Below are 26784 nucleotides of genomic sequence, written 5' to 3' on the forward strand. Positions count from 1 at the left end.
TATAAGATCAGCCTGAGCATAGTGAAATACTCTTGTCATTCCGGCTCTCAGGAGGTGGAGGCAGGAGAACCACGGGTTCGAGGTTATCCTCTGATATATAACAAGTTCAAGGCCAACCTGGGATACAGGAGGCAAAGTCTCAAAACACAACCAACACAATAGTCTAAAATAAGAATTTCAACTATGTAATAGAAGCACATTAAAAATCTTAATCTGTTGATGACAGTCATCCGGGAGGCAGGTTACTTTGCACCGGTACAAGCTCATGCTTATGGCACTTTTGAGAAACATGAAATACACAGAAGCAAAACAGTTCAACAGCTCAACTCCTACTCTCCAGCTGGATAGCAAGTGCTTACAGCACATCAAAACAGGAACTCTCATGATGCTCGAGGAGTAGGGGTGGTACACCATTCTCGAGAATTATCTTCTTTATTCCATTAAAAAAAAAAAAGTTACTTACTAAGCTTTCTTTCTTTCTTTCTTTCTTTCTTTCTTTCTTTCTTTCTTTCTTTCTTTCTTTCTTTCTTTCTTTCTTATTTATTTTAGTTGAAAGCTGCCAGTCTGAAATCTGGTACAATAGGAAACTGTAGCTTTATAGCATATCAAACAAACAGCAAAGGCATCTAGAATAATTGTATAGCGAGCCACACACCAAGACTTAGCACACAGGCCAGACCCAACATTCAATGCTTTATTTGCACCATTTATTCAATCCATCCACCAAAACAAACAAGAGCTAGTATTTTTATACTAGTATTTTTATTTCAATTTTCCAGATGAAGTATCTGAGCTGAGGGAGACCTTGGAGCTGGAGGTGTGAATGTGGCAGAGGCTTTGCAGCCAGGTTAGCCTGACTGAAGAATGCTCCCTCTCCATTGTGGTACGATGCTGCTCTAAGCTGAGACAGGAAACACTGAAGACAGAATTTTGCATGAGCCATCTACCAAGACAGTCATCTTCCTGTGGCCTTCTTTCAACTTGAAATGAACATAGCCCCCGGAAGTCATTTGTCTCCATGTGTCTTACAAGCCACTAAAAATGTGGACTTGAAGACAAGAGCTTGTGAGTCCCTGGCAGAGTGGAAGAGAAGAAAATCAGAGAGTTGAGTGTCTTGGAAGGAAAGTAGAGTAGGAAATAGAGGGAGTGGGGGAGAACTGATGGCAGAACCCTTGGGACTTCTCAGATAAAGGAGATGGAAGAAGAGTCTGTGGCGGGAGGAAAGAGGCAGGGTGGAAGGGCTGGAAGGACCCTTGGGAATGTTGGAGGAAGGAATCAAGCTGAGAGAACACACTGGAAGCAGTAGTTGGACCTCTGCTCTATTTCAACCTGAACAATCTTTTCTAAGATACAACCTGAAGTTTTGTGCAAGGCTTTGAGAAAAAATATTTCATGCTTAAAGGAAATGATTGACAAACAGTCTACCTTTTTTTAAAAATCTCTTCGCATGACTTTACTGAACAAAAGTAGGAGCTCTGGGGTATGGCCTGCCCAATCCATGCCCTGGTTCTAGCATTTATTAGATGGGGGTCGAGAAGACGTGAATTCACTCTCCTCATCTGTAGAATGGGAACTGGAAAAATGACTATAGTACTGAGGTGCTGATGTCACCGTCACCCCATGACAATCAAATGGCTGACTCTAATGAAGGGCTTTAATGGTGGCCACTCATAGCTGCTAATGCTATTTCAAGAGTCCATTTTTATTTTTATCTTTTTCTTTTTGAAGCAGATAGGTTAGCCTTGCAGGTCACTGAAAGCTGTTCTAAGAAATCTTGATCAGACATGCAGAGTTCATTTAGAACTCGAAGGGGACACACAGATATACGCCCTTAGATAACACATGAGTTTATAAGCTACATGGTAGGTGTCCATGCCCAGCACATGGTCCCTCACCCATGAACATATCTGTATTGGATGATACCAACTGGACTCAGGGTTACTAATAACAAGAAAGAGAGAACATGGAGTTGAGAAGGGAAAGTTGGAAGGAAGCAAAGAACAGATAGGAACCAACTACATTGTCATAATATATGAGACTTCCAAAGAAGAAATAAAATATAATGTAAAAAAACTACAAGAAAAGAGATGGACAGCGTGTTTAGTGTTGGCAGAACTGGTGAGGTTCAGAATGATTTCCAGAGAAATCTGGAACAACGCCCATCTCTGAGATTTAGAAAGGATGTGCATGCCAAGAAAACGCAGCTCTTTTTCTCTCTAATCAAACAGATGGACTGTTCTAAACTTAGTTTCATTCCTAGACAATACCAAAAATATTCTAGGACCCTTTCCCTAAAGTCTCAAGTGTTGTCCAAATTTGAAAATAGTGTTGGAGCGGAGGGACATGTCCTGGTGTGGAAGAGAAAGAAATAAATTCTCTTGGAATTTTGTAGATTTTTTTTTTTACCTTTGAACTTGTAGCTCATAGACCTTACCATGGTACTCTTACACACTCTCTCAGTTCGTGATTGAAGTCACATTTAGCTGCTGTCATATTTTTTGCCCTTATGTTAGCTGTGAAACACAAGACACCTCCTTCACAGACATGCCTTCATTGCCAAGATGTTGTGCAAACTGCAGTACATAAAATATTTTGAAAGAAAAATATGCTCCAGTGCATTGGCTCTGGTTTCTACATCCAGCCTTACTGCTACCCTCAGATTCAGCCATGGAGAACTCAACACCACAGACATCAGCTGGTTCTCCCTCCACCCAATACATCTTTCTTCCTGGAGGGCAAATGGTAGCCATGGTAAAGTTGACACATCCTCACCTTCCATGATACTGCATGTGTATGTCTGTATGTGCTCGTGTGGCTGTGAACGACTCATGTCATTTCCACTGTGGTAATGTTATCAGCATGGAAAAACCCAAGGTTGTAGAGACATTGGAGTCAAAGACTGGTTTGGTAACAAGTTACAAACACACACCTGATTAAAATAATTGAAGTATCTTTCATTTATGTTTTCTTTTTCTCTTTTAAGTTCTAATGCTATAATGTTTGATGCTAACCCACCCTGTCTTCATTTACATTTCATTTACATAGTCACAAGTTTTCGTACTTGAGATACAGGTGTATATTGAGATTATAGGTGTGCACTCCCTCATCCAGCTTTAGAATACACACACACACACACACACACACACACACACACACACACTTTTCTAATTTAAGTTCTTTGCTAATATAACTTAATTACATTTCCTTCTCTCTTTTCCACCCATACAGCCCTCCCCAGTGTACTTCACGACCTCCTTTTCCAGCAATTGTTATTGCATGCATATATGTATTTGATTATACATATATACTCCTAAATATAACCTGTTAAGTCTGTATAATTTTTCTTGTATGTATGTTTTCAGGGTGACTGTCACTAGAAAACTGATCGGGTGTATTTTTTCCCGGGGAAGAATAGCTCTCCCACCCTCAGCTTTCCTCACCGGCCCAGAGTTCTTTGTGTAGGTTGAGGCCTCAGCTTAGAAATTTAATGAAACAGTTTGTATGAAGAAAATCTTAGGATCAAACGAAGAGGCAAAGCTTGGCAGGTAGATCTTACTTCGACAATCTCAGTATATTGTGACCAACATATGAGTAATCTTTCTAACAGATGCTTCAAAATAAGAATGATGTGATTTATTTTGTTCTAATGTGAAACAGGGATTCTTTCTGTCATGGAGAACTGACTTCAGCCAGAAGTAGGAAGCTAGTGTGTTTGACATGTCAGAAGACAGCAAAGAAAAGAATCTACCAGATCCTTGAGAGATATCTGATATGGTAAGGCTCACTGAATTTAGTCATTGCTAAAGCAGTTTTGTGAGCTGTACAGACACACAGAAGCTTTCACAAAGGACTCAAAGTTTGAAAATAAGTATTGTTCTCTTGTTACTTAAAGAATAGCAAAAGAATATGTGCTGTTCTATACCTCTGATTGAAACGGCCCTCTGAGTCTCTGATTTACAAGGAGGATATTTAATGATTTCCCCCCCTTACAAAACAAAGTCCTTAGAGTTACTAGAGACCCCTGGGAGTATTTGGGGTGGTTTGACTACCCTTCCTTTTTCTTGGCTTCTACAGTTAGGCATCTGCAATTTGCAAAACAAATTCAAGATAAAGTACCCAGCTGGGCAGGCCTGTACAGTAGATCTCACAAACTGGTTTGCTATTCAATTTTTCTTCTCTCCTCCCTTCTTGCATCCCCTGTCTCAATGAACTAACTGCTCAACTGTTCCCCCAGGCTATTCATCTTTAGCACTGTCAGCTGATAAAGCTATTTATTTATATCTCTGCCTGAGAAACACGCTGCCTGAGCTGTTTCTTTCGGATTCCCTCTAAGCTGTTAAACCAGATCTTTCAAATCATTTATTCGGGGGTAGGCAGGGTGAGGTGGCTGTGGGCAGCTGAAGTGATTGAATGGCCCTTGTTTGACACAAGGACAATCGCTGCAGAGGAATCTGTCAGGGAATTACTTCAGATGGAGTTTGGAAACTTAAGACAGTCCCGTCTCAGATCGGAGACTTCAGGGCTCAGTTTCAAGGGTCAGTAAATGACGCAAAGGTTGCACTGCTCCCACTGGCTACCTTTGTTTAGTGTATAGAATGTCATCAGGTCAGGATCCTACACATTCACTTACATAGTGTCTGGAACTGCTTGTCTACTATACCGACAGAGTTCAAGAGCTGTGACTGAAACCTTGTGACCCAAATATCTGGCCTTTACAGAACCAGTCAGTTGGCACTTTTCCTGCTTACCTATGCTAAACTTTAGTCTTTTGCATTAAGTTGGGTGGGGGATGCTTTAGGGAAGGGGCCCTGAAATTCTTGGAAGTAACTGGCAAACTGAATAAGCAATGCTATCATGATAAGTGTTTCCATTCACATCTTCCCGACTCCTCCCCTCCCTCCAGCGCCCATGGCATCTGTTGGGAATGGAAGGAACTCACAAAGTCCAAGTCCACATTTTAGAAGAAGATATAGCCCCCAGTCCTTAAGGACTTGAGTTACACAAGCTCACATATCTAATCAAAAGATGGAGGGTGCATGTCTAAATTCTGGGAAATGCATTATGTAAAATACTCACTGGCTAAAAGACACGGTTCAGTTGCTGCCCTTGCAGAGGACTTGAATTCAGTTCCTAGCATACACATGGCTAGTCACAGCGACATGTTACTCCAGCTCCAGGGGATTAACACATTACTCTGGTCTCCATGGGCACACACATACACAAGGTACACATAAACTCATACATTCACATGTATGCATGCACAAACACATCATTTTTAAAAATGTAGAAGAGAGGATTTTTCATGTTGCCTGCTAGAAATATGTGTGTGTGTGTGTGTGGGGGGGCATAGTGTTGTCTTTAGGCATGGGGGGGGGCAGGGGTGTTGGAGATGGAGTTTGAGAAGGAAGGAAAAATGTTGTGAACTTAGCATTTTCCTTTGAGATAGGTCATCAGGTGGATGCGTTTCTTTCGGAGGATTTTACATCACTTGCTCAGCAGGGAAAGTCTGAGCCTGCAATGTGCATTCTCTCTGGTTCCACCGATGGAAATGAGGTTTCTTTCAGATATTGCCTAATATTCAAGTCACCAGGACACTGTGTCTATTCTTAGCCTTTGGGGTGAACACTTATTATGGGTTGGCAGTGAGAGCAGTTCCATGAGGAGGTATCTCTGGGGTAGACTGTGGCCAGGAACAGAACATCAGTGGGTCAGGGCGGAGTGGGAAAAACGGACTCACTCAGGGGAAGGAATGAGGCATTTTTCTTAACTGAGAAATTCTTCAGTTTTAGAAGGGCTCTTTGTGGTGGACCTGAGATTTCTGCTCTGCAAGCTGGCCTTTAGCTCTCTGTCTCTAGGGCCAAATGTGCTGTTTTGTTATGATGCCCTGTGAAGATTTCATAAAGCTATCAAGTCTGCCTTTCTTCTCATCTCCACAAGCACACATAGAAACCAACAAGTTTGTCATTTGTTTCAAGAAGCTTATACATTCCCTAAATGTGTCCAGACCATCCTCAGACCTCAGTCTGTGAAGTTCACCCTCTGCTCACCAAAGATTTGTTTGTGAACATAATGATATGTCTTACAGACAGAACCACCAGCCAGAGACTAGGTATTTAAATACAGAGCATATGGGGACATTCTCATTCAAACCATAATAATCCTATCTGTCTGGAACAGTCCTCCTCTGCTTCCCTCTCCCAGCCAGCTGATGCTTCAGTTAAAATGTCTATCAGGCAGTCGTCTCTGAGTCCCTAAGGTTGAGGTTCTTCTGTGTCTGTGACAAATGGCACTGGCCTATGACAGCCAGTGCAATGGTTCCATAGTTTATACCCATTTGTCTCCTAGAAATATGCTCGGATGTCTGAGGTATATTCATCAGGATAGTCCTTGAGTAGGGCAGACTCTCTGTATAAATGGTTTTTGATCTTTAAAATGTATGTGAATGAACAAGGAAGCAGTTCAGAGTAGGAACAAGGACAGACCTTCCTGTCAATGAGACACAAGATGTCAAAGTGCTAATCCCTTCAGGAGTAACTGGGAAACTGTAGTAGAAGAAAAAGTGAGTCAGGCGTGGAGCTATGTTCTTAATTCCAGTGTTTGCGAATAGGCGTGTTATATCACAGAGCCACCGTGAAAAGATGCTACCAAGAGTGTGAGATAAGGAACTTCGTGTTGTCACCAGCAATGACCACAGTGAAGACAGCAGTGATGTGCAACCTGAGATGTCCCATTAGCAGGCATCAGTTTTTGTATGAATACACTGTAGCTGTCTTCAGACACACACCAGAAGAGTGCAACGGATCCCATTGCAGATGGTTGTGAGCCACCATGTGGTGGCTGGGAATTGAACTCAGGACCTCAGGAAGAGCAGTCAGTGCTCTTAGCCAAGGCATCAGTTTTTGAAAGCTAGAGGTCACTTATCAAAGGCTTGACGTCTTGTTTAATCCCTACAATAACAATATTTTCGTTATTGTTCCAAATTTAAATCAGAAGAGATAAAAATAAACTTGTTTTGTTCTAAAAGGCGAATGCGCTTGTTAACACACAGAATGTTTAGAAAATATTCCTGTGTCCTTAGCAGCAATTTGAAAGGTAGGCAGCAGACATCATTGGCTAAAGTCCCCACTTCACTTTTCAACAAGCGGAATTGGGTTAAAATAGCATCAGAAGATTTTTTTAAGACCAAACAGTATGAAGTGAGTAAAGTACTTAGTACAGTAGCGTGGAGTGTGCATCCAACTTCAGATAGATACTAAGCTCTCTGCTTAAATTAACCTGGTTGTTAACAAACATTAGTTAGCTACATGACAACAGAGTAAGCAGTTTGGGGTTTATATTAACACCGTCGACACACCTACTGAGTCCCTTGAACTTATGGAACTAAACACTATCAATACTGCTTCTACGAAATGAAAACAACTGGGAAGTAGTATGTGTGGGCAATTTTGTCAGTAGCCAACTGTATCTCATAAATGGTAATAGTGCTTCTTATGATTGCTAAGGAACTCCAGTAATATCACATCAGTCACAGCCAATGAATGTAGTGTGTGTGTGTCTGTGTGTGTGTGCGCGCACATGTTCATTTTCTGTGTGTGCCTGTTTTGTCTGCTAGTATGGCTGTGTACTATGTACAAGCAGTACCAATGGAGGCCAGAAGAGGGCACTGAATTTACTGGGACTAAGTTACAGATCGCTGTGGGCAGTCTTACAGGTGCTGGGAATTGATCTCAGTTCTTTGGAAGAGCAGCTGATGCTCTTAACTGCTGTCCCATCTCTTCAGCCTCATGGTTTTTGTTTGTTTGTTGGTTTGCTTGTTTTGTTTGTAGTTTCGATTTGCTTTGTTTAGCTGGAGTCTTGTGTAGCCCAGGCTACACAATAATATATATATATATATATATATATATATATATATATATATATATATATATATATATTATGAATTGGTCCCTGTAACCTATGAACCCAGTCAGTTTTAGTCTTTCTTCATAACTTTTGTGACCTTATGCTCTCCAACTTTAAAATGTGGAATTTAGATTATAATCTTAGTTCTAATCTGACCAAATAGTTAAAATTCCTTTTGTACTTGGTCAAGTGAACAGTACATACCATTGGAAGAAAACAATTCAATTTCTATTTCTCGGTTGAGTCTAAAATATGATTTAGCAACATGGCATGCAAAATCATAATCTCTTGCCTCTATCATAATCCAACGATGGCTTTGGGCCAGGTAGGGCAAAGGATGGGGTCTCAAAGTGTTCCTTCTCTTCCGTAAATGAATGGAGGATTGCAATGAAAACACTGGAGAAACGTATAGACCGAATGCCGGACATATTCACACACATAAATGTCAGAAAGCACAGCGTACAAATTGCATAGCTCTGGTATAAGTTCTCAAGTGAGTCTGTAAAAAGGTCTATCTTTTCCTTAGTTCTGTACCAAAACAAAAAAAAACAAAAACAAAAACAAAAGCAGAGAACAAACAAACAAACAAACAACCCTACAATTTCCTAGGAATAACTTTTAAGTCTTGATTCTCTATTCTGTACTAAGTAGTACAAAACAAATCTAAGATAAGCTACCTCTTTAAAAGAGAAGTAGAGGCCATATTCATTGTTGTGTTTTGCTTAGTGCTTTGGAGCTACAGAGGGGCAAGCAGTATACACTGCCCGGTTAATGTCTTCAAACAACTTCGTGTTCTATGACATTTTTTGAGAATCTTCAAGTGCTTTATTGTAATGGCCACATGGGACTTTAGGAAGGAGCCATGTGCTCTCTGTCACATACAACACTGAAATGTTCCCTGGATTAGGATGCTTCGCTAAATGTGGGACGTCAAAAAAAGCTGAGTTCTCCTTAAGACTCTAAGGGACAAATTTCAAAAAAAGTGGAGATTTCTCTTGTATCAGTACCCAGAAAATAAAGTTATCTACCAAATCTTATTTATGTAAACTGTACAAATACATTTTTATGTGCAAGGTACCACAGTAACATTTTAGAAAAATAATAATGGTAAAAAAAAATCTACTCAAAGAATGAGGAAGGTCAATGATTTTTTTTTTTTTTTTTTTTTTGGTCTTATAAGTCAGCTGCACAAATGCCCACTCTGCAGTCACCCTGTAGCCATGACTGTAGAAAAGAATAGTGAGGATTTTAAGATACATTTGTTGTTAATAGGACTTGGGATCTTTCTGAGAGATTATTTCACATTTGAGATTATTTGTCAAAGAAGTAACAGGTAAGTATTTGATTAAACTTCACTTGTAAGTCACAATTATCCAACTATTAAGAAAGTAACATGTATACTGAGAACTTTCAATAAAATTACGAATGTCAAACTTGGATATAACACCCAGTGTCTTAGCTTGGAGTGTCAGTTGTTAGTCAATGCAAGATCCCTGCTCACCATCAAAGCCTGGGGTGTAAATTCCACAATACAGATGATCAGGAACTTTGGGACCCCCATTTCTCAGCAACTTGGGTGGATTGGTTGCACTGGGTTCTGTTACTTGTAACTGCAAACAGATTCTTGACTGGAACTCTGACTGGCCAGCCATCTTTGAACTGGGTAAACATTTGTGGCTTAGTCTCCTAACTGCTCATCAGCCGAGCATAAGGAGACTGATATGTGGTGCAATCTCCAGTGTTTACATTGTCTTGTGCTTTCCAGATCCGTGTGGTGCTTCTTAAGAGAGTATACATCTGGGTCTGCTGCAACTCCCTAGTAGCTGGTTGACTCCGAATCACAGCTCATTTAGTAGACAGCTAACATTTAAATCAAAACTATGACTAAACTTGAGCCAATTGGGTCCTTTTAGAACTTAAAAGTATTGCTAGTCAGCTATCCTGAGAAGGAAATGAGACAAAAATTTAAAAACAACTGGTCACATCCCCTGTAAGATTAGTAGCGCTTGGGCCAAGCAAGCTAAAGGCCACACTATTGGACACCACGCAGATTAATATCAACTATATACACATATTGCAAAAAAAAAAAAGAGTTGTTTTGAAAAGAATGTTTGAATTGACAACATCAGCTACTGTGGTTACTTTGGCATCAGCAAGGCACAGCTGGATCATCTCACCCGAGGGCCTGATTTGCTTAATAGATTTTTAGTTGAGGTTCATCGTGTTCATCGGACTCTCCCATGGTATTCACTTCTGCTTTCCTCCTGTAGAAACGGCTTCTTCTACCCCACTGAGGTGTCAGCACTGTTTTTAAAAGTTGCTGCCTTCAAGGTATCTGTCTGGCTTTAGCACTCTGAGTATTTTGAGAGTTAGTTAAACCTATGTGTTTTCTTTTTTTCTTTTTCTTTGTTTTTGGTTTTTTGAGGCAGGGTTTCTCTGTGTAGCCCTCACTGTCCCGGAACTCACTCTGTAGACCAGGCTGGCCTCGAAGTCAGAAATCCACCTGCCTCTGCCTCCCAAATGCTGGGATTAAAGGCATGTGCCACCACTGCCTGGGGTAAACCTATGTGTTTTAAGGCAAAACTACACTGTTTGTCATAGTGTTAATGAAAGTTCTTAACTTACAGTGTTAGGGTAAGTAATTCGACTGATTTCAGATAAGTAAATATTACCAAGTGTGACAGTGGCCAGGCCCATGGACTGCAGTCCTTCTGCAGTGAGCTGCCACCATGTGTCCTCCACCTCCCAATGCAGGAGAAGAACACTTGCATAGTGTCTCTGCTCTCTGCCTTCAGCACGTTTCTGGCAGCTGGATTCATTGTTTTCCCCGTGGTAATTAGGATGCAATTCATGTCAATGCTTTGCCATGTCTTTAGATTATAACCTGTACTGAAAAATCTAGCTCACTCATACGAGATAGTGGGATAGTCACTGTTTGCACGGGGAAAACACTGCGTAAATATGGGTGATTTCATGAATTTTACTATATTTATTATTCATAAAAATCAGAAAGAGGCTCTTGGTATGTAGTGGGCATATTTAACAGTCAAATGTAATATTCTCAGAAACAGCTATTATATTTACAAGCCCGCAAATGTTCAGAGGCTGGCGGGGAAACGGACTTTGATAGATACAGTTACCTCTTAGGGGAATCAGAAATGCGGTCAGTTACCAATGGGCATTTGTCACAGTAAAGGAAGGCTGTAGTGTTTCTATTTAAATGCAAATAATAGCTCACAGTGTTCTGTATAAAGTGATTTATTTTGATAGATATCCCAACTCTCCTAAAGATTTTAGGTAAGCTGCTTCAAAATCGTATTCAAGGACACGTGCTCATGGACCAGCATCACACAACGGTCAAGCTCCTTCATGTAAATATCTATAGTCAAGGGTAGGAAATCAGTCAGGCCTGCTGAGATTTATGAAGTTCCAGTTAGGGGAAGCTGTTTCCTGAACCAGAGCAGAAACATAGGGTAGCACCAGGGCTGATCTAGTCTATGACAGCTCTAAGGTCTTAACCAGTTACAGTACCCATTATCATTGCGGTTTTCTTAATTATATCACCGCATTATAAGATCAACGGATAATTATGGTCAGAGAAAAACCTTTCTCTCCTCTTCTTTATTCATGGGTCATGTTTGAACATAGTCTCAGTTTAATGGAAATCGCAGTGCTTACAGGTCATGAGTATTTTTCCAAGGAAAATAAAGTCTATTTAGACCTTTAAATGTAAAATGAAAATTTCCTGTTTGGAAGGAGTCAGAGTAAATCTATTGGGAGACACTGGGATCGGTGGATTTGCTATTTCCAGCTCCCTGGTTCACTGTGATTAGTAGAATCTCCTTTGATGTTAAGTGGGGGAGCTGTGGCAACCTGCAGAGCAGGTAGGGACAGAGAGTTTCAGACTCTGAAGGTTTGACGGGTTTTGAGGCCCAAACAGTTCTTATTCAGCTTTTTTTGATTCACTGTAGATGGGTTAAGGGGAGGGACGAGTGACACTTTGACACTAACAGTTATAATCAAGTCATAAACACAATATAAGTTACATTTTACAGACATAGTAAAACAATGGTAGACACATTTATTTGTTGGAGGAGGGTGACAGGGAGAAAGGCAGGGAGAAACAGACAGACAGAGTGAGAGAGATTGCTTTCTCATCTGAAAGTATCACCCACACTCCCTAGTCTATATCAATACTTCCACCTACAAGTGTATATCTTAGAATCACACAATAATGCTTATAAAAATTTCATTGTTTTATAAGTCCACTTCAACCCAGAAGAATAATTTTTTGAATTTAAAAATACTGCTTTTCCTTCTTTGAAATGCTTCTTGTTAGTAAAACGAAGGTTTTAAAATGCCATTGTAAAAGTCTACAAGCCAACTAATCAACAATAGAATTTTTTTTTTTTCTTAACTTTAAAGAAAATGTCAAGAGAGACTCCAGCCTTTTAGAGAACCTTTTTATGGTAAGGAGGAATTTGGCTTGAAAGTCACAATTCAGTATCTTATTAATAGACAACAGGAGGAATGGTGACATCGGTTTACATTTTGCTTTCTGACTGTGAACTTGCTGAATCTGAAAGGGTTGCCTGTAGGTGTGTGTTTATGTGCTGTCTGTGTACTTCTGTGCTTCATGTATACTTTCAGAGTGTGTCTTTGGTTTTTTTTTTTTTTTTTTTTTTTTTTTTTTTTTTTTTTTTTTTTTTTTTTTTATAAATCACCTTGATCTATTTCACTTACTGACAGTTTTCTAGAATTTGTTAAAAAATTGCATGTCAACGGAGCCAAGCTTAGGGCTGGGCTAACTGTCCTTTCTCAGGCTCTGGATTGACTCCTGAGAGCCGGATCTTTCCAGGTCTCTTCCTCACCTCTAGCAGGCACTGTGAGAGCACTTTCAAGTTAGCCCCACTGGGCAAAAGAGCACTGTGCCTTCCAGCCACTGAGGATCCAAAGCAATCTCATAGCAACAGACTCCAAACAGTCCCTCATTACAAGTCTCGCCCAACAACCAAGTCTTTAACCAGAACAAAGGTTGACAGTGATTAATCATTAAGTGGCTCCTTGTTCCTTGCTGCACGTGTTCCTCCAGCGGAGGCAGGCTGGCAGGTTTCCTGTCTCTGAGCTCTACTGTGCCCTGCCTGAAGGGACTCTCTCTGCTCTGAATTCTCATTTCCAATGCTGCAGGCATTGGCAGTTGCTCTGTGCAGTGTCCTGGCTCTGATTCTGAGCCTGGCAGACTCTGAACGGATACAGGGAGCCCCACAATAAGTTGTTCACTTCACATCTGCTTACTAGATTATGCTCAAGCATGGTTGAAGAAATTGATTAAACACCATTTTCTAGAAACAACCTTGGAAATCTGATCCTTTAACCTACCACTGATGAGATGAAATTCTTCAGTCCTATGGTTGGTGAGCATGGCTACCTTCAGTAACACTTCTGTATGGAAACAGCTGGGAGGCTGATAAAAACATCATGCTTAAAAGCAATCAAATCATTTTCAGGAACCCTCTTTCAAATATTCTGTTTCACAAGGCAGCGGAACTGGTAGGGTGAGCAAGCCTCACCTCGAGTGGCCTCAGGCGATGTAATGTCATAGTGACATTGTGGTCTCCTTTCTTTCTATGTTTCTGGTCCTGGGCTTAGGCACTGTGAACCTGTCTTGTAGGTCTTAGGGGAACTTGAAGAATTGTTTGCCCTCACTTTTAACACTGAGCTGGGTGGGAGTCAGCTGAGGCAGGACGATGGATTACAAATACAGTTTTGTAAAGGATGAGGAGCAAAGAGCAAAAAGAATGGCAACAGAAAAAATAAACAAGGGAAACATACTGCTTTTCCAACAAGCAGGGACATTTCACTATGAAAGGAGTTGATCCCTGAGGATTCTTTTATGTCTATTCAGGTCTCTTTTCAAGTTAACGAGAATTGAGTGGTGACATATTTCTAGAAAATGAAGTAGATTTTAATACCTCCATCCATGGTGAACTAAAGCAGAACACTAAACAGCAAGTCTCAGCTGTGCACTTGGCTCTGGAGCACGGAGCTGTGATACGACAAGACTGGTACCAGATCAAGCCAGTTAATGCTCCAGCATGAACAGAGGAGGCACTCACGAGACCCACCCCTAGCTGAGAAGCTTTGGGCAGGTCATGGCTCCTCGGGGAAGGGAGAATCCCGTTTCTTTAGGGGTGTGGTTTCTCCTAAGTTGCTCATACTGTACTGAATGGCCCTGTGCCTGTGCATACACAGAGCTCTAACTGACCTCAGTGACTTATCAAGAAGGAAGAGGGTGAGAAGGGAGAACACGTGATCTTAGGAGGTACTGGAGGTCTGGGACAGGAGGGAAGCGTGGATATGATCCAAATACATTGTTTCACATCTCAAATTGTTAAAAATATATAACTAAAAAAAAAAATAAAGAAACCAAACGGAAGGATTACCTCAACACTGGAAACTTAGATAAGAGGAACCACAAGGTAGTTACAGACTCATGAAGATCAAAGCAGTCTGATGAGGAGTCCTGTTCAGAAGGCAAACATCTCTCAACCTGAGCCTCCCAGAATCCACCTTTAAAACTACTATCAGTGAGCTTGGACTGTGGAAACAACCAACCAAACAAACAAACAAACAGGGGACCGTAGAAAGATGTGTTTAGGTTTTGACATGGTCGTGGATTATATTTTAAAACAACCCATTCTGGAATGTTGAGTCAATTCAGTTTACTGTTTCGTGTTCTAATTGGTGTACTATGTCTCTCTAGTTAAGGCAGATTGGCTTATGAGTATGCTTTAAAACATCAGTTGGATTGATCTGATCTTCCTAACCTTTTCTAACTAGCATCCAAGGCTGTGCTATGTGGTGGGCGTAGTGAATAATCTTCACTGTCAGCTTGACTAGATTTAGGATTAACATGGTGACACACCAGTAGGTATGTCCATGGGGGTATTTCCACAAAGTTTAACTGAGGAGGGAAGTCCCATGATAATGTGGGCAGGGCCATCTCATGCATTGCAGTACTGGAGCAAATAGAAAGGAGAAAGGTTGCTGGGGGCCAGCATCCATCATTCCATGCTCCCTGACTGCAGCTGTGAAGTGCCCAGTGCCTCACAACTCGGGGACCAGTATCCATCTCTCCGTGCTCCCTGACTGCAGCTGTGAAGTGCTCAGTGCCTCACGGCTCGGCTGTCGTGCCTAGCCTGCTGTGATGGACCTTACACTCAAACACTGAACCAAAATAACCCTTTCCTTTGTAAGCTGCACTTGTCAGATATTCTTTTTAATAATGAGAAGACTTACAAACAAAGATCCAGATCAACCATGATGGAGACTCTGGAACTATGGTTGGCTAGCACAGAGCATCAAAACAATTTCTAAATCTGGAGTAAGCAGATCTGGCGTTCAAATACTGGTTCCCTTGAGCTGTTTATCCACGAACGTTAATAATGGCTATCACATGTTGGAGATTTACAGATTGGTCACTACCAACACTTTTCAAACGATCGCACTGTGTGATCAATAAAGTCCGTGAGTGCTCCTCAATGCTCCCTTTGCACAGATGAGAGAAGTGACACTTGAGAGGTCACTTCATTCACTTAGCAAGTATCACATCAGAAATACCAGCACAGGCAGACCTGTGCTGGGGTAGAGCCCAGAGAGTTGTCGTCTAAGACAGGAGATAATAGAAGACGAATTCAGCCAGCCGAAGTCCCTGTTATGAAGCAGGGGTGGACCTACATGACAGGCACATGTTGGGAAATGCAGAAATATGAAGCGGTGTAATTGAATGATTGCAAATGCAATTGGCATACAGCCTGCCCTCCATACTGGAACACCGTAGCCCTGGGTGGATTTTTTTTTTTCCCAAAAATCTTAGTTTCTTTATCTGTAAAGTAAGGTGATGCCTAATCTCCAGGTAGAAGCAAAATAGTTTTTTCTTTTTTTCTTTTCTTTTGTGACACTGAGGTTGATCCCAGGGTCTCATGCTTCAGGCTGTAGAGCAAAGCTGTACATACAACCCAAGTAGCTGGCTTTTCCCCCCCCCTGCTTTGTGGGTTCTTCTTTCTCCACCTCTTTCCATCTCTTTTCTTCCACCCGTTCAATCCCCCTAACACTAGATAAGAGAGGAAAAAGAATAGAGAGGAAAGGAAAGAGATTCCCAGATAAAGTCAAGGGTTGGAAAAGGGGAAAGTTATTGTTAGACTCCATCCTGCTGATTAGGGGCATCAGGTTCCTTGGGGCAAGTTTGAAAATACAGCAGGTAACACAGTAAGTGTGACCAGTGACGTCACGATCATGCTCATGTAATCTGGGCTGCCACTCTCTGTTTAGGGACTGGATTGAATATGCTACCTACAGATTTGCCTGCTAATACCGAGCAACAATGGGACATAACTTCACTGGGAGTTCTCTGGGTGGAACTCCAGCAACCACAGACAAATTTTCTATTGACTACTTAGGGCCACATATGGAAAGTGTTTCGGAGAGAATCTACTTGCTTCAGAAGTAGCTCTTGGATTTCCTTTGGGCTAAGGAAGCACAACTTGATAAGTCCTGGATATAAATTTCAGTCACCCGTTACACCAACTTCAGTAGCCAGATGCTAATGATAACACCTAAGTAAAAGCAGACGCCCGGGGTGATGAGCTACTAGAAACAGTCTAGCTGAAGGCATGGGTCACGTTTACAAGATGCGACTTCTCATAAGATGCGATTGTAATGTTGGTTCATCTTAGAAGTAAAGCTATTACTTAAGACAACAGTCCAGGACTGGTGACACGGCTCGGGGATAGAGGCCCTTGCTGCGAAGCTTAATGAAGTGGGTTAGATCCTAGGGTCCCACATGGTGGAAGGAAAGACTCAACTCCTGAATTGTCTTTTAACTTCCACATGTATCCCTGCCCAGACCTCAAATACAGCAAAACCCACCCACAAATAAATGGGGGAAAGAGAAATCGAGTTGCTAGACTGCAAATTTCTCTACATATTTGTGACAAAAGAGCACAGGAGTCATTGGTTCTTTATAAAGTTCTATGCTGTAGAGCTTTCATTAGTGAACAGATCTGTCCTGTCTATGACTAAGGTTGGAGGGACAAGTAGATGAACCTCTGATGGAGAAGACAGTTTGACTTGCAGATTGGTAAGAAGAAAAGAACACAAGGCAAGAAAGACTCTTCTTGAATCTCACATCACCATCAAGCCCTGACAAAGGCCAGCTAAGTGTAGAAAAAAAAATGTGACTAAAAGGCACATGCTGCAGTGTCCTCTTTCTTGTCCTTATGGGCCCTGCACCTCTGTTCTCTGTAGCAGCTCCCTCCTGTCCCCGACTCTGGAGTCTTCTGTGTGGTTCTGGTCTGATGTTTCAGTCTTCCCTAGTGGAACTACATGATTCAGACTTATAAAGGCCGCCTTTTCCATACTAAAATTATCTATATTACAGCCAATTTCTCTTGCTTTGGTCCCGTCAGTCTTGGCACCTCAATATTTAATGTGCGCCATGTGAAACACTCTGCAATCTTGTTATAAGGCACGAGGGTTTTGGTGAACAGGGCTGATGGGGCTCAAACCACCGAGCTTTTGACAAACTCCCATGGGATGTAAGTGCTGCTGTCCTTCAGAGCACACTCAGGGAGGTGAGGCACCAGGGGTTAAAACTGAGTGGATGACTCTTGAAAGCCATGATGGCATGGATTAATTGTATAACCACTTTCTAGGGCTGTCTGTTTATATATCAACCAGAAAGGTGACCAAAATAAGACTTCTGGGTCTTGAACTTTTGAGATACTGGAAATTGCACCCAGAGCTTTGCCCGTTCTAGGCTAAGCTACGTTGTTCCCAGAAGTCACCTGGCCAGTGCGGCCAGGACTTCTGAAAGAGCAGTCATGGCTTTAGTTTCTCTTCCACTTTATTTCTCTACAGCTCAGGTCACCTTGAATGTTAAACTTTATTGTGCTGACTGAATTGCCGCTCTTCCTGGCTGTCTATCCCGGTGGTCTCCATGTCAGGGCCCTGTCCTGGATCTGCCTGAAGCCCAGAATGCTTGTTACAGTGAGGAAATGTGCCCTAGTTTCCTGCCTTCCCTGTCCTACCCCGAATCCATGCAGTTAAATGGGCCATGTGTATCTGTGTCCCGAGTCATAACAGATGGCATCCTGGGATTAAGGTATAGAGAGCAGAGGAGTTGTAGAAGGATTAGGCCTTCTCCCTCATGGGGGAAGTGCTAGCAGAGGAGGAGGGGGGCCTGTTTGACAAGAGTCACTGGGCCCTGTCAGCATATTGACGGTTGTTGGGTTTATTTCACTGTCACTGTCCCTTGACTGTTTGAAGTTCCCATGAATCTCTGAAGAGGAACGAAGTCTAGAGTGAAGAGCTAGAAGGACCACACTTGAGTGCAGCTGTGTGACCTCAGATAGATCAATTAACTCTCTGTGCCTATTTGCTCAGGTGTGAAATTAAACTATCTGATATTATCTACAATGGGGATGGCAGTGCCTCACAGGGATCTGAGGGAGGAGTGTTAGAAGAAGCTTTCAGCCTTTAGGAAAGGCTTAGTCAAATGAGGCCATGTGGTGATAAGAAGGATGTTTGAAAGCACGGCAAAGAACTAGGCTGGTTAGTATTATCTTAACCTTAAAACTCATAGTCTCTTTGTAGTCAACTAGAACCAGGCAACCATCACATCATAAAGACTCATGAGATTGTGCGAAGGAAGAAATATAGTTAGAGCTGCATTTCACTCACTGAGGTAGAGAGTTCTGGAACATCAGGTAGGCCAGGCAGGAGCACGCTGCAGAGGCTGGGCAGAATGCACTTACGCACTTGGGAGGACTCTTGGTAATGAGGACACTGATGAGAGGTGCTCCATACAAACTCATGGGGCAGATTTCCTTAAATGCTTCTCTCCCAGTATGCAGCCAATGAGGCAGACCAGGTCGGCCCCGGATAGTAGAAGACACTCCTGATGGAGTCATTATTTGTGTATTTTGTCTTTGGGTAGTCTAGAGGCACCTGAAGAATGGTTCTATATTCATTTCTATACGCCCACTCACCCAAGCCCACAGAGAAACAGCTGGACAAAATGTCCCATTGGAAAGCCTGAACTACCATCCCTCAAGGGATAGATTATATTAGGACACACATGGGCCATCCCATCTCTGGAGCGGGATCTATGGGGCTGTGATGGACCTCAGTTGTCAACAGGAGGAGAGTTAGAATCACCTAGGAGTTGGGAACACCCTTGAGGGATTATCTAGGGCATGTTGGTGGGGAATAATATTGATTAGGGTAGTTAAGTTGGGAAGATCTGTCCATTCCTAGCGGTGCCATTCCCCAGGTGGGAATTCTCAGGCTGGGGATCCTAAACTGTATAAACAGTAAAAAGTGAGCTTGACACATCATTCCTTGTTCTGCCATTCTTGATTGGGGATGCAATGTGTCTAGCTGCTTCAAGTTCCATTGCCTTGCCTTCTCCACCTTAAACTCTAAGGCAAAATAATCTATCTTAAACTCCTTTGTGTGAGTGTTTTATTAAAGCAATAGAGATCCTCTAAAATGGGCTAATAAGGAATTGCAGGTTGACCCTATCAGCTCTCAAAAGAGGCCCTGGGTAGTAGACAGGTGGCCACTGGTCACAAGGCTGTTTTACCTGGGGCCGTTTCTTATATCACTAACACTCGCAGGCAAAGCACAGGCAGAGTGTGGATGGTAAGACATGAGCAGGGGGGAGGGTGAGAAGTCACAGAGGGAAAGTCAGGTTCCTCAACTGAGCTAACTGTGACCAAGGCCAGAATCACCACTAAAGTGGATCTGCCTCTCTCAGGAAATTGACAGATTAATTAAGCTCCCAATTCACTCGGTTGTTCAGACTTGAGAAGAAAAGACACAGGAAGAACATGAAAAATGGAAAGTCCAGCTCTCAAAGGTGCGGACCAGCTGAGGCAAAGATGAGAGACATACTGCTTACAGGAGATTTTCACTCTGCAGGGGAAAGATGGCAGAAGGGAACTTCAGAGACAATGTGCTGACCTGGAGGAGTGCTGAAACTCTTCAGACTGCAATTCACTGTCCTTGCTTTTATTCTTCAACTTTTACCTCAAATGCCCCTTTCTCTGGTGGGCCTTCCCAGTCCCAAAGTTAGGCTGAGTACCCCAGTAATTTCCCCAGCTTCCTCCCATGATGACATTTTTCAAAACTTTGCCCCTTTATTTCATTGTCTTTTGTCCCCTTTAACCACTAAACTCCATGGAAGTCTATGGCTGGCTTGTTGACTCCCACATCCTCAGTGGCCACCGAAGTATTTAGAATATAACACACACTCAAATATTTATAGAATAAATAAATGAGTTAATGTGTTATATTTTTCTTCTAAAAGAGAAAAAAATCAGTACTTGAATTTTTAAAAATCTAGGCCATAGAATTAGAGTGGAGAAAGGAGACAGGTTAGAACAGAGATAGGAAGAGAGAACTTACATGGAAGCAGGAGACTATACCATGCCACTGAAAAAATGGCCTTAGCTATCGCGGGACCAGTGCTTCCCTGGCAGCGACCTTCCAGGTCTTACATCAGCATCCCATTATCATAGACGGCTAATACATGGACTGTCTTCTAAAAACTATAAAGATGTTATCATCACATCGAGGGCAATATTTACTGGATTGATGGACTCTGAACAAAACAGAAGAGAAACCTTCAAAGACAGGGGCATACTCTGTCCAAACCTCACTTACTGTATCCTAAGCATTTTTTTTTTAAATTGAATTTTACATTTTTAAGTGGATCAATTTTTCATTCCTGTCCGAAGGCCCTTGTCTGTGTCTGGAATTTGTAACATCTGCTAGGGAAGTGACGAGTGAAGCTATTTTTTTTTTTTTTTAAAGATCAAGTAATGAAAAAGATTTCTCTGTTGAAGGACTGTGGATTTTCAATTTGTTCCACATGAGACCATTTCAGGAAATTACCTTTTAACTGGTTCTTGTTTGTGCAGCACTACTCCCCTGGTAAGGATGGACTGTGAGCCAAGAGGTTGGTTTTATACTGTAAAAAAATTCTGCTAGTCTAAGGACAATAGCTAGATTTCTAATGTTACATCCTGAGGACACTGTCTATGTGGGAGACCAGTTTTTTTTTTTTTTTCAGTTTCTAAAATGGGCCATAATTAAGACAAAACTATTTTTTTTCCTGTGAACATACTATAAAGGATTACTTAAGCAATATAGGTTTCCAGCTGGAAGACACAGGTGAAGGATGGAATGAGAGACTAGCTCTCAGAAATGGACTGTGTTAGGAGACATTGCTCATATCCCTGGTTCTAGATTCTCAGTGGATGGCAAACTCCTGGTGATATTCATCCGCTGGTGTAAGGCTCCTGCTTTCTGTTTTCAGTGGAAGCTTAGAGGCCAGTGCGGCTGTAGGGAAGGATGATTTTGGGGTAAAGGATGAGCTTGTAGATAAGAGCTGTATCATCCTGACAGACAGGACAGTCACTGTGAGCTTAAGGCTGGACTGGGCTAGGTAGTGAATTCAAAGCCATCCTTGGCTCTGTAGTGAGTTCAAGGCCATCCTGAACTCTGTGGTGAGTTGAAAGCCATACTGGGTTCTGTGATGCATTCATGACCATCCTGGACTTTGTAGTGAGTTCAAGTCCAGTCTCAGCTATGTAGAAAGTTCAAGACAACCCCCATCACCCCATGTAAGAAAAGGAAGAAGAAAGAAGACAAAAAAAGTCACATCTAGAGAACTCCACCTGTGTCAGTGGAGGCAGTGTGTGCTGGTAGGACTACAAGTTGTTTTTTGTTTTTTTTTTTTTAAGTTCTGCTATTAATATTTTTAAACACTCTAAGATTCATAAAGAAGAAATGATTTCAAATATAGCTCACATTTTCTGATCTTTCCTGAAAAAGTAAAGTAAGAAGGGGATTTTTTTTTTTGCCAGCATTTACAGTAGAAGCCACTGTGATTTATAAATGTGAATTAGTTCTGAGGAAAAAAAATGAGTAGGTCAACATAATCGCAAGAAACCTACGTTCCAGATATAGACTCATAAACATCAGGACAGTTGTCATATAGGACTAAAGGACAAATCCATGAGGGAAGAAGATGTGTAACACAGCTGGCCACAGCTCAGCACTCCAGCTGTGTGGGCAGAAGTGCATATGCCCAGTCTTCAGAGTGAAGTTTTTTATGGAGGTGAAGCAGTTGACCAGAGAGCCAAGCAGAAGCACCCCCACAAACCTCACCGACCCTGGTGTGCAATAAAAGCAGGACCAATGGCATTTAAAGCCCAATGGTAATGGTATCAGAAGCACCATAGATCTCCTTGAATGACCCTGACTTTGATTTATGCCCTATAGGTGTTAACAGCAGAAGACTATCATACCCTCTGCTCATCCTTCTTCTGAACCCCATGATACTGCAAATTGGGGGAACGGAGGTCATCAGAGATGAAGAATAATCCCAATCTGGGTTTCATTCTGGATCTGACACTTTCTGTGGCATGGAGGCCATGTTTCCATGGCTTAGGGTTACCATGCGTACTTAGCAGGATAATCTATGCGAAAAGCAAAAAGTCAGTCTTAAAAAAAGCCGATGCTATTATCATCAGCCTGCCTTTTCTCCCACAATCTATTTCACAATGTTCCCTTTCTCTCTCTTAATAACTGCTGAAGATATGACCTTGTGGAATGTTCCTTTCTGTGTCTCATCCCACCAATTCTTTGTAGAAACCTATGAAACGGATGTTAGTGTCCCGTCCCTGTTCACACTGGTGTGTGCGTACGCATGCATGTTCTACTTTCAGTGAAACTGATAATTAGTGTTTTCAAAGGTAATTAGTTATTAGTTTATGAAAAGAAAAGAGATATATGATACCGTGAGACATGTAAGACCATCACTATGTCAGGCTGTCTGTCTGAAAGGGATGAGTGCTCACTCCTTAACATTTTTGATAACCAAAATGGTTCTTAGTGATTTTCTTAGAATATATCACTCAGAAAAAAGTATAAAAATATTCACTAGATAAAATGACTGCTTTGGGCACAGACAAGGTGCTTGACAACAGTTGCTTGGTTTCTGTATTAAATGACTCAGATCTTATTCTAAGGTGTAGAAGTGGTCTCTGTCTACCTCAGCCCATGTGTTACATTTCCTCAGCTCAAGAATGTCTGAAGCTGGGAGTAGTGATGTTCACCTATAACACAGGTACTTGGAGCATGAGCAGGCGGTTCTCATCACAGGCCCCACAGTGAGGCCCTGTCTTCAAATCCTACAAGAATAAGGGCTAACTGGGCTGCTCAAACAAGTAGGTAGGAAAATGAGATGGTGCAACCTTAGAAGTCTGGGCTTTTTTTTTTTTTTTTTTTTTTTTTATCAAGTTATACATATAATTACCATATGACCCACCAGCCCCACCCGTAAGTATTTAGGTATCTACCTACGTGAAACAAAAACCTATGCTCTCACAAAGCTCAGATTGGCAAACAACAGACACACTCTTCAGCAGCTGAATCGATCAAAGCTATCCTACAGTCATACAGTCAAATATCTCCATACTAAAAAAGCCCTGAACCACTGGTATGCACAACCACAGGAACCCCATAGATTCCATGTAATCACAGAAACAGGCTAAACACTCTCATCCTGTTGTGCAGAACTCTACCCAATACTGTAGGGGTTAGAAAGCAGGCCAGTGACTGAAGTCACATGATTCTGTAGCAACATGGCAATGTTCTTGGTGCTGAGATGAGAATGTTCTCTCCCTAGATTGCGCCCGTAATAGCACGTTTGCACAGGTGCCAATACATGGGAAATGATATCCTCAAAAGGTGAACTTCATAGTATATAAATGACAACAGTTTTAAAGGCAAGGGGATGGCTCTGAATTCCCTATGAGTACATTCTACCTCTAAAGATAAAAATTAGTACATATTCTATAAATGCTTTCTTCCACCTGCAAGGACTATGTCAGTATAGCCTGGGGTGTCCTGCTGTTCAGTTTTGAGCTAACTTTTTCCATTCTTACCTGTCCTCAGGGCAGTTCCATCTGCTACCTCTTCTGTAACACCTGCTCCGTACTTTCTTAGTCTGCAGCCATTTCTCCATGGTGAATCATCTTTAGGTTGTAATTCTTGACACAGAGAAGTATGCCCTCCCTGCCTCCACTTTTTCCTGCCAAGATGAGCCATAGGAAGAATGTTTGGGAATAGCTTCCAGGCTATGAGTCTATGGGCTCCTTGAAGACGGGGATATGATCTTTAGCCAGTTCAGTGCTCAAGGAGGGATTTGAAACATGGGCCCCTGAGAGTGTGACTGTGCAATGTCTGTTTTGGATGGTGTATAGGGAGAGGAAGGGACGGGTAGGGGCAGAGAGTTATGGCCTAGTAGAGACAACTGGACCACCTCTTAGAAACCCTGGTGACACAGAGCTGTGTCAGCCTCTGGCTTCTGCTGGCTGAGTCCCAACTCCTGTCATGAGTGTTATTCAGAGTACTTGGAAGGGAGATCCTCAATTTGGATCCAGTTGGAGTCTCCAGCAGGGGATGGGCTACAGCAGGGCAGCTTTCCGATTGTTTCTTAGGCTTGACACTGTTCCCAGAATCAAAGATGATGAAAGCTGCATTTGTTAAGCAGAAGAACAGAGCACGCTTTACAAAGGGTTTAAGGCAGAGCGTTGCTTCCTTGTTATTCTTAGTCTTACCCCTCCTGTGGTTGACCCTCCCTTGAATTTTCACTTCTTTAGGGAAGAACAATATTTCTTGTGAGCTGTTTCTTCTTAAATCAGACTAAGTATAACCACTGAATCTGCTTTACTAGATGCATTTATGAACTCAGTGTAATGATTACAGTCAAATAATTCAAGGCCCCAAATGCCCTATTGCTTTAGGTAGTCTGGGGTTGGGAGCAGGGGATTGGTGGTGTTGGATCTATGACAGAATGACCACTTGGGAAGCCAGGTTTTTTTTTTTTTTTCTTTTTATCTTCTATCTGATGACTGACATACTGGCTCCAAGAGGTGGAGAGTCTGATTCCCATTGCCCTGATGGGGTGGTTGTTCGAATATCTGGAGCTCACTAGTGCATGTGTGCATTCATGTGTGCATGGGCATAAGTGTGTGTGTGTGTGTGTGTGTGTGTGTGTGCATATGTGCATGTGCCCGTGTGCATGAGCACATGTGGGTGCTCATGTGTGCATGTTTTTGTTTTAAAACCTTGACAAAAACATTTTTTAAATTGAAATGTTTATTTACAAGCTATTTCATTGCCTTACTGGCACAACTTCTCATTTAACACAAAAAGGTTTCATACAAAGTAGAAGTCATAGGAACAAGACTGTAAAAGTCTCCGCGGGCACCTAGAATCCCTTACACCATTTTTTATACTTGATTAAACATTTAAGAATAATTTAGGCATGATGAGAAAATGTAAAGGCTTGTCCTGAGGGCACGGCGGGTGACACTTGTTAGGAATGGACTTAGAATGTTGTGAATTTTCAGTCACATTTGGTCTACTTAGAGTACCAGGTGAGCAGAGCCCATACACAGTTTGATCTTAGGGCTTGTTCCTTCTGTTCATGTTTAACTACATGGGCTTCGATATTTGCCCTGGGCAAGAATGGGGACCATGGTGTCCCTAAAAGACTTAATTAAGCACATTCTCAGAATTATGTGCCTTTTGAATTGCTTGAACCATCTTCAATAGCGAGGCTCTGCTTTAGGAGACTCTCGCCATGAGTGATGAAGGTAAGATACACCTTTAGCAAGTATTGCCCAAGTTTAAGTCCCAGATAATCCAAAGAGTTTGCCTGACAAAGAGTCTCAGAATTCTGTGCAAGGCAGTAAGGAGACCCACGGTGCACAACTGGGGAGGACAAACACAACATGTCTCTGCCACTACAGATCCAGAGACAGAAGCAGACTGTCCAGGTCCTGTTTGAAGTCAAGTTTAAGAAATTCGTATTTTAGCAATGTGCTTTGGGTATGTCCACTATCTTGCAACAAACCCTTTTCGGAACAATGAGCTCTGTTGAAGAGAACAAAGTTCTCCTGTGGAGGGTGTAGATTCTATGCAAGTCAGGGAAGCTGGGTCCCTGGTGTTAGAGCAGCTCACAGCTCTGTGTGGGCTGAAGTCACTAGAAAACAGCTACAGATGTCCTTGTGGAGAAAACTGCAGCTAAGAATGTATCAAAAGGCCACGAGGTCTCACAACCCAGAGACGCAGAAGATGATGCCCCAATCCTCCTCCCCCAATGATTGTCCCTCCCCCCAATCTCTGTGTTTTCTCAACATGAAGCTCACTAAGACTCCATGTATTCACCGAGGAAGTCTTTCTTTACTTAAGAGAGCTTGAGGGGTTTCATTTGTCCCAAAACCCAACAGAGAAATGCATCAAAACACTCAGGATGGGCAGAGGAGACAGCTCAGTAGTAAAGTGCCTGTCTAGCACTTAGGAGGCCCTAGGTTTAACTTCAGGCACTGCAAACAAAAGCTGTGTTTGCTGTATGTAGCTATGTGGAAGTCACAAGTCTTATGACTTCAACATAGACTTGTGACTATGAGTAGGTTTTATGGCCTCACTGGTCTGCAGCTTTGCTGTCTATGAGCTAGTGTTTACAATGCACACTCCTCAGCAGTGATATGGATGGAAAGGGTCCTGTAATGTGTGTGGAGCCCAAGGAACTATTAGAAAAAGGATCTCTTTGCTGCAGAAGAAAGAAGGCACACTGAGGCACCATGGAGTGTTTAGTCCCTCTTACATGGGGAGTGATTAAGTATTTGCTCATCTCCAACACTTGTGGGACAGCACTGACAAAGAGGACACAAGCATCATTCATTTCCCTGGGATGGGCTGGGTTACATGTCTGGTCATGGTGGCAGTGGTGGTGAGAAACTC

At 42.1% G+C, this 26784-nt stretch overlaps 1 protein-coding gene across 2 annotated transcripts in view; it reads right to left on the minus strand.

Annotated features, from left to right (window-relative positions):
• The window catches only part of Maml2 (mastermind like transcriptional coactivator 2), a 322888-nt gene that overhangs the window by 13238 nt on the left and 282866 nt on the right, over positions 1–26784 (minus strand). The gene's annotated exons all lie outside the window — the stretch shown is intronic.

The sequence above is a fragment of the Arvicanthis niloticus genome, chromosome 27 (genome assembly GCF_011762505.2).
Source record: "Arvicanthis niloticus isolate mArvNil1 chromosome 27, mArvNil1.pat.X, whole genome shotgun sequence".
NCBI classification, from domain to species: Eukaryota; Metazoa; Chordata; class Mammalia; order Rodentia; family Muridae; genus Arvicanthis; species Arvicanthis niloticus.